Source organism: Pocillopora damicornis, chromosome 3 (assembly GCF_964200805.1).
Source record: "Pocillopora damicornis chromosome 3, jaPocDami1.2, whole genome shotgun sequence".
In the NCBI taxonomy this organism is placed as follows: domain Eukaryota; kingdom Metazoa; phylum Cnidaria; class Anthozoa; order Scleractinia; family Pocilloporidae; genus Pocillopora; species Pocillopora damicornis.
The window spans coordinates 17,081,201-17,089,285 of NC_142672.1; positions in this window are offsets into that span (position 1 = coordinate 17,081,201).

The window sequence follows — 8,085 nt, forward strand, 5'->3', positions numbered from 1 at the left end:
CACAATGAAAATAAGTTTCGGCCAAGAAAATTAAAGTCACGAAAAATTCAAAGTGCGTGTTGACTGTCCTTAATGTAAAATGGTAACGTTTTCACAATAGGTGCCGTAACTTTGTCTAAATAAGTGGTGATGGTGAGACTTTGCAGTGGGCAGCAATTTTCGTTTAGCTATAAGATCGTTAATCGTATTTTGACAATGTTTTGGTTGATAAAAGTGGAATCTTTGTCAACTTTTACTTACAAGGAGGTGTTAGAAAGTTGCCATAAAGCTTTCTTTTGGTAGAGGGCGGCCCGCCAAACGACAGGTGTGCCGCCTTTGTCAGCCGCTTTAATAACTATGTCTTTGCGTTTTTTGGACTTTTTAGTGCAGACTTCTCTTCTGGAAAAAGTTTGGAAAATTTGGTGTAACGATTGAATTTAACTTGTTGATATCGTGGTGACAATTTTTAATGAAGAAATCTAGAAATGCAAACTGGCCTTCTGGGGGATCGAAACTGAAGTGTTTCGAAAGTATCTTTGTCTGAGGTGTTAGAATCACCCTCTTTGTCGTGAAAAAGGCTTTCAACCGAACGCGGCGAAGGAATTTTTCAACGTCTTGCTAAACTGAAAATTCGTCCGCTTTTTTGGAAATTGGAACAAAATCCACGAACATTCGCATAGATGTGATATACTTCCTCGATGATATTTTTTCTCGCTGGGTTGGGATTTCAGAATAATACTTCACCCAGTCAAAGGGCTGACAGGCAATGTCGAAGCACCCAGGAACGCTTTAAGGCTCTCCATTGAATACGTTTTCATTCTTATCGAAAAGATCCAGTCGACAAAGGAGTTGGTGAATGACGAACCTTTTGACTAAGTTGATGGTTTTCAAAGGTCATTTGATTCCGAGATCAGTCAGATCCTTGTCAAGAAGAATATACTTATTTTGAGGATTGTGGATTTCTAAAGTTCCTTTCAGAGTATTCATCTCAACCTTCACTCTTTCGCTCTTCAATGTATCTTGAAGAGCTTGGCCAAGGCTTTTGAGTAAATAATTACCTTTAGGAGTTATCTTTACAGTTGCATTGCCCTGGGAATCGAATACAGAGATTTCTTCAGTTCGCTTCAAGCTGAACCATGAGTTGGAAGGTAAACAGCTCATCAGGCTAATATGTTGATATTTTTCGAGGCTCTCCGATGATTTGAATCTGCAATAATTGTCAACACAACCATTTTGATTATAAAAGCAATGAAAATATTTGCGTAGCTAGGATAAGATGAAGCGAGTAAAATGGCAGATAAAGCTAGGACAAAAGCGTGGAATGACTTGAAACCACGATATCAAAATGCAGACTTAAGTAAGTTTAGTGCGCAAGTGTTTTTCGATAAGACAGGCAACAGCCGAAGTTTACTTTAGTCGATCAGATGGAGTTCAGTTGGGCGTCTCAGGACCAGAGACAAGATATTGGGATGATGATATGACGAAGGCAACGTTCGATCAGATAAAGAATAACTATGACAAGCCATCATTCAAAGGAATATGTGTAGAATTTGGAATTTCATCAGGTACAGACTTCCGCTTTAAAAAAGGTGATAATCACGGTCTCAGATCTGTTTTCATTTATGTGACAAATTTTGGACCGTCCAGCAACTTCAAACTGTTATCCTGGTAATAACAAGTTCAGCATTGAGGGTGAAAAGCCATTAAAGGCAATCTGATCCACTTCACGAGAAATTACAAAAAAGGTTTGAGAGGCAATTCGACCTCCTCGTGGCAGTTAGATTAGAAGGTTTGATGTAAGCTGGGATGGCGAGATTGAATCGGTCGATTGAGGCATTCGCTTCTTTCATTCTCGGTGCGCAAGTCAATGTCAGATCATCAATCTTCGATTCATCAGGAAGAGCCAAGAAAGCTTAACGTAAGTTTTCGTGTTCTTTGAGGATGCTATCAGAATGTCAGACATTTCAAAGAGCGTTCAGATGCGATTGATGAGGCAAAAGTCCGGCTTGATCTTGCAAACTCAGAGTAAGGTCGAGTATGATAAAAGCCTGAAGAAGCCAAGTTCTGATATGAAACTGAGAGTCAACAAATCAGTGATTTTGGAGATGAAATGAGTCAAAGTAAGGAACATTAATGGAGGCTCATCAAAGATCAACGGTCCCGCCTCTCAAATTAATGGGACTTCAACTGAACTGTAGATGAAGACAAAATCATCAAGTAAAGATGAAGTGCTTCGCAGCCCAAGCTCGAGTGATAGCGACACAAATCATGGCAATTAAAGTCTGGTCTGGTCTCGGCCTTCTTGATTGGTTGTTCTTCTGAAAGCGCTTATCCATAAATAATACGACTCCCATTATTACGCATCTGTGACTTGACAAGTTAGTGGTCATGCAAACAATAATACCGTGAACAATGTCGTAAGAGTTCTTGGTGATAGGTTTACTGTGAATTTTGCGGGAGAAATTGTGCAAGACACCAATGGCTATGTTCTATTCAAGCTCTATGAGAACCTCCTCTTGACTGAGAGTGAGAGAGCAGGTAACCGACTGAATACCTCCAGAGAAGGTATTCAGTCTGTTGATCTTTCCAAGATCGGATGCAATGCTGGAGATAAGAGGGAAATCAGGAGTTGACAAGAAGAATAAGCTCAATGATGTTTATGAGAACACGTATAAGATTCCATTCGATTATGAGACTCCCAAGGATAAAGAAGTCTTCCCAGGAGCTCCTCTTGATGAACTAGTTTTTAAACTAAGTATGGAGGTCACACGCGTGGTGCGTTTGTATTGGCACTTATGTTATTCTCAGTATGGAATACTTATCAACATACGTCTTTTATCTACGAAAACTCGGTAAAGGTCACTCTGCTACCGTTTAATTCTGATAGAAGGTTTGCAACCCGACCTCACCCGCTGTTATGCACACTTAAAAGAACGTTCACCATATCAAGGATTCCTTACAACACTATTGGTACAAGCTCTTTCCAACTACATTTAAAGTCCGGCGACATCCATCCTAATCCAGGACCACAAAGGAAAAGATCTAGTACCCTGAAATATCCCTGCGGCGAATGTCAACACGCAGTGAGAAAGAAGCAGGACGTCATATTGTTTGCGGAATGCAAAACTTGGTTCCACGCTAAGTGCATATATATGGGAAAACAAATCCTCAAATATTATTTAGTGAACTATAAATCTAGACTGCGCATGTCTTCTGTGCTCCTTACCGAAAGGTGGTAGTAATATTAAGTAATATATATCGAAGATTAAAAAGACAAGAGCAAAAATGAAAACACGAAGAAAAGCACGGTGTACTGGAAGAACGTTTTCAAAAAGTGGGCGAATGAAAGAAATCTCCAAGCAAATTTAGAAGAGTTCGAGAGCGATGTCCTCGTCCAAACACTGTCGCAGTTTTATGCCGAGTGACGAAAAGAAAACGGGGATGACCACGAGCCCGAGTATTACAGGCACCATTGGAGAAATTAGTGGCTAAATTACGCTGTTCTCGGTTGCACCTCACCAACGACTTAGTTTTAAGTTTTAAGCTTCTATGTAGCTAAATTACGTTTCTTTCAAAGTTATCTCACCGAAAACGTTTTTTCGCTTGTTTGCTGCTAAAATTGAACTGTTCGTTCCTTTATCTTTTTGAGAACAACGTTTCTTCGCTTTTTGTGGGAAAATTACAATGTTCTCAGCGCTTTTAGGCCAAATTTCACCGTTTTCAGTTTTTTGCACCGCAAAAATTTTTACCACTAAATTGGGCTGTTTTCAGCCTTATCTTATAGAAGACAACGTTTCGACTTTGTTTGCAGTTAAATAACGCTTCTTTTAGCTTTATCTCCTCAGCTAATTTGACTATTTAACGAGCTGAATTAAGTTAGCTAAATTGTGCATTTTGTCCAGTTAACCGTTTAAGCTAATTTGGCAATTTAGTAAGCTGGAACAATTGAGCTATTTCGTGTATTTCATCCAATTGAACCGTTTAAGCTTATTCGAGACATTTTAACGACTTGAATAAATTAAGGTAGTGTCTGCATTTTGTCTAGATCTATTGTTTCAGCTAGTCTGACTATTTAACTACTTGAACTACTTGAATTAATTGAAGTAGATTGTGCAATCTGTGGACGTAAAATGTCTTCACCAACATGACTATTTAATCAGGTGAACCGTTTGTGGTTGACAGACACAACGATATTTAAACAAAATGCAAGACGATACCCGACTAACTGAAAAAACTCTTTTTCTTTTGGACCGCGTGCGCATTCCGAACAATGTGAATGACAAAAGAATAAAGGGGTAAGTTTCTAAAGAAACTGTGGTGCTGCGTCGGTGGGAGAGTATAGCAGGTAATTTAGTGTTAACAACTGGGTTGAAAACGTAAATTAGCCACCGTAAAGGGTAAAAAAAGCTGACGTTTCGAGCGTTAGCCCTTCGTCAGAGCGATTGGAATGTGAATGACAGCTGTCATAAACACTACATCTCTCCCCTTCTTGATTACAAACTTGGATACGTGTATATCTAAAGGATGGACTTATCTTTGATAGCTAAAAACGATAAATTGGGACGTGTTTAATTGTCACAAAGTTCGATTGTAATGCTTCAATTGTCTAGTTCTATCGCACAAGTAGTGTGGCTCGGGACATCTTTGAACATGGATAAGTTCCGGTGACAGTTTTGTTCCCATCGCTTGCTGTAACCATAGATCCATTTTTTTCTTCAACCACGAGAGGTATTGCACTGAACGGGGGGCTTAGCTTGTTGCGCTTTAGTTGCTTTATTAGAACTGTGTCTTCCAGCTTGATCTTGCCCTCTCTAACTCCTAACTTTTGGTCTGCATATGCTTTCATCTTCATTTTCTGCTCTGCATCCCTATCTGTCATGTTCTTCTGTTTCTCAAGAACTGGTGGTGTAACTTCTCGTAGAGTAGTCTTAAGCTTCCTCTGGTTAAGTGCTTCACATGGTGAGATGTTAGTGGTCGAGTGAGGTGTCGCCCGATACTGTCGTAAAAACTTATAGAGTTCTTGTTTCCACTTCTTGTGCTCAACGGTGACGACTCTCACGCATTTCTCGTGTCTTCATGAAATACTCCGCTTCGTGGCGAAAACCCAGATGTTCAGCAAAGTTCTTGAACTCTATGCCATTAAAGGAGGGCCCACTGTCACTCTTTAGGACAACAGAAATCCCTTGTCTTGCAAAAAATTGCACCGAGATTCGGGATGATGGATCTAGCAGAAGTGGATGTGACAATTTCAAATTCTGGGAAAAGGTTGTATTCGTCTATGACGACCATGAGGTACTTTCCAGAAGGGAGGGGTCCTAGAAAATCCATCGCGAGTTCTTTCCATTGGACGTTTGGCAGCGGTGTCTTCCTTAGAGGTTCGAGTTGTTCTGCCTTGTTTGTAGTTGCTGTTTGACATGGTTAACAGCTGTCGACTTTCTCCTTAACCATCTTGTCTACACCGGGAAATCAAACGTTTTCTCTGATGAGGTGTTTGTTTTCGCAATTCCTTGGTGCTCAACGTGTGCTAGGTCCACGGCTCTGTCTCTTAGTGTTTTTGGGATTGCGATCCTGTTTCCCCTCTGTACAGTTTCTTGGTAGACCAACAGTTCATCTTTCACATTTCTGTACTCCTGTACTTCGGGATATGTCCACTTGTCAGTCTCAATGACCTTAATGAGTGCTTGGACGAATATGTCCTTCTCCGACTCTAACTTGATTTCTTGCAGCGTCATTGCTGATTGCCTGGTTGCATACATAGTTCAGATAGTCTTCTGCAATGTTGCGCTGTCACAGCCTATGTTACTTGGATGGCAGCTCATAAAATCGGCTGGATTCTCGGCGTCTTTTCCAGGTCGATAGATAAGTTGACAGTTGTAGGGCATGAGCCTCAGCTTCCATCTGTCGATGCGCGCTGAAGTTGTCTTGTGACTGTTGAAAGATTCCCAGGAGAGTCTTGTTGTCTGTGGTAATGATAAACTCTGATCCATACAAGTAAAGATGAAAATTTACGACTGCTCAGACCACTCCCAGCATTTCCCTTTCGGTTTGAGGATATCGATGTGCTCTCAACGTCACTGAGTGCTCGGCTTGCGTAACTTATAATTTTACTATCCTGTACCAACAATCCTCCAAGTCCGACGGGGCTCGCGTCGACTATCACTTCAGTCTTGAGTCTTGAGTTAAGTATGACATCACGTCATTCTCGGATGCTGCGTTAATTCCAAACACGAGGCGCTTGTATCTTCGGAGTCCGATGTGTGTGCTGAATGTGGTAATGTTGCGGCTCTCTGGTTCCAGCTCCAGTTGGTGGTATCCAGGCAAAAGGTCTAACTTGCTGAAAACTGTCGCTCCGTTGAGTTCAGCAACCAGATCGTCTATGGTCGGCATTAGGGGTTTTTCTCGTTTGACAGCCTTGTTGGCCTCTCACATGTCTGCACACATTCTCACTTGACCAGAACTCTTGGGGACTATGACAATAGGGCTCACCCAGGGCGTTGGCCTGTCGCAGTCTCGATGATGTCTAGCTTTTTTAAGCGCTTCAACTCCATCTCGACATCATTTCTGACATGGAAGGGTCTTTGAGAAACTTGATGACTCTTTTACTTTGCCGATTCCACAGAATTGAATTTCTAAATCTACGTTGACGGGGGACTGGGGACCGGTCTCGTCAGATTTGACTTGGTTGATGATCTTGAGCACGCACAAGTTTTGTAGCAGTGTTGAACCCACGGGCAGGAGGTTTCCTGAATATCTCTGATGACATGCAGGGTTGTCCATGTGCTGTTGGAGTTAGCGAATACTTCGGCCTCAATAGTTGCCAGAATAGGTAGAAGTGTGGATGATCCGTAGGAGAAAATTCTGCGCTTGGTGGCTCGTGGAACCTTTCGTTTGTATAACTCCCTGAGGGTGCGTTTGTCCATGCGATCGACCGATGCGCCGGAGTTGTCCATCATTTCCATCTGTTTTCTTGACTTTGCAATTTGGCTGCTTGTCACCGCCTATCGTGTAAACATATTCGTCATTTTCAGCCGTGTCTTCAAATGTGACGTGTTTTGCTGACTCAGGTGAATTTTTTCTGCAAACACGAGCTAAATGGTTTAGTTTCCGCAGGATTTGCACTTCTTGTTTTTCGCAGGGCATGAGTCTCTGTGAAGGTATGGTCCACCACAGTTCCTACATTTACCATCGTCTCTTCGGGAGTTGCTGCGATTGCGTGACTCGTAGCAGGTGCGTGACTCCTGGCGATTTTGTTGATGGTGCTGTATCCCTTTCAGATGTGTTGAGGTTCCTTTCTTGTTAAACTTTACCACGTTTACGGTTTGATCGTGTTTCTCTACCTCTTTCGTTTATATTTCGCTTAATTCTAGGGTTCTACCAGCTTTTCATGAGGCCAGATAAGTCGAGATCTTCTCGCAGAGCTTTGCGCCGTAGGGAATTTGACTTACAGTTCAAGATAATATGTTCTTTGATTTCTTTGTCTGGATTTGCGAAATCGCAGGTCTTCGCTAGACTTCTCAGACATGTGTGGAAACAGCTGAAGGTTTCTCCATCCTTTGGCTTGGCCTGCCGGGAATTGCATACTTCGTACTTTATGTTAACTTGCGGAGAGAAGTGAGCGGTTAGTTTCTTGCATTGACGGCCTTTCTGTAGTCTTTGTCTTCACCAACGTCTTGAAGCGTGTCGAAGATCTCGTCGACCTCTGTACCGCCGTAGTGCAGCAAAAGGGCCCTTTTTTGCTTTTCATCGGAAATTCTCATTCCAATGGTTAATATCTCGAATTTTCCAAGCCGTTTCTTCCATCTCGGGCCTGCATTTCCATCGCGGTGAACTTCAGACGCTCGGAAGTGTGGTGGAGAAATCGCTGTAGTTTTTGCGGAAAAATGCTTCGGAAAGAAATCCGAAATCTGAAATCCCTTCAAATCCTTTTGGAGTGCTCTCTGTGTGTTCTATGCTTGATCCTCGTCGCCAGATGTGGTTGACAAACACAACCATATTTAATCAACATGCAAGACGATACTTGACTACTGCAAAAACTCTTTTTCTTTTGGACCGCGTGCACATTCCGAACACTGTAATTGACAGCTGTCAGAAATACTACACTATTTA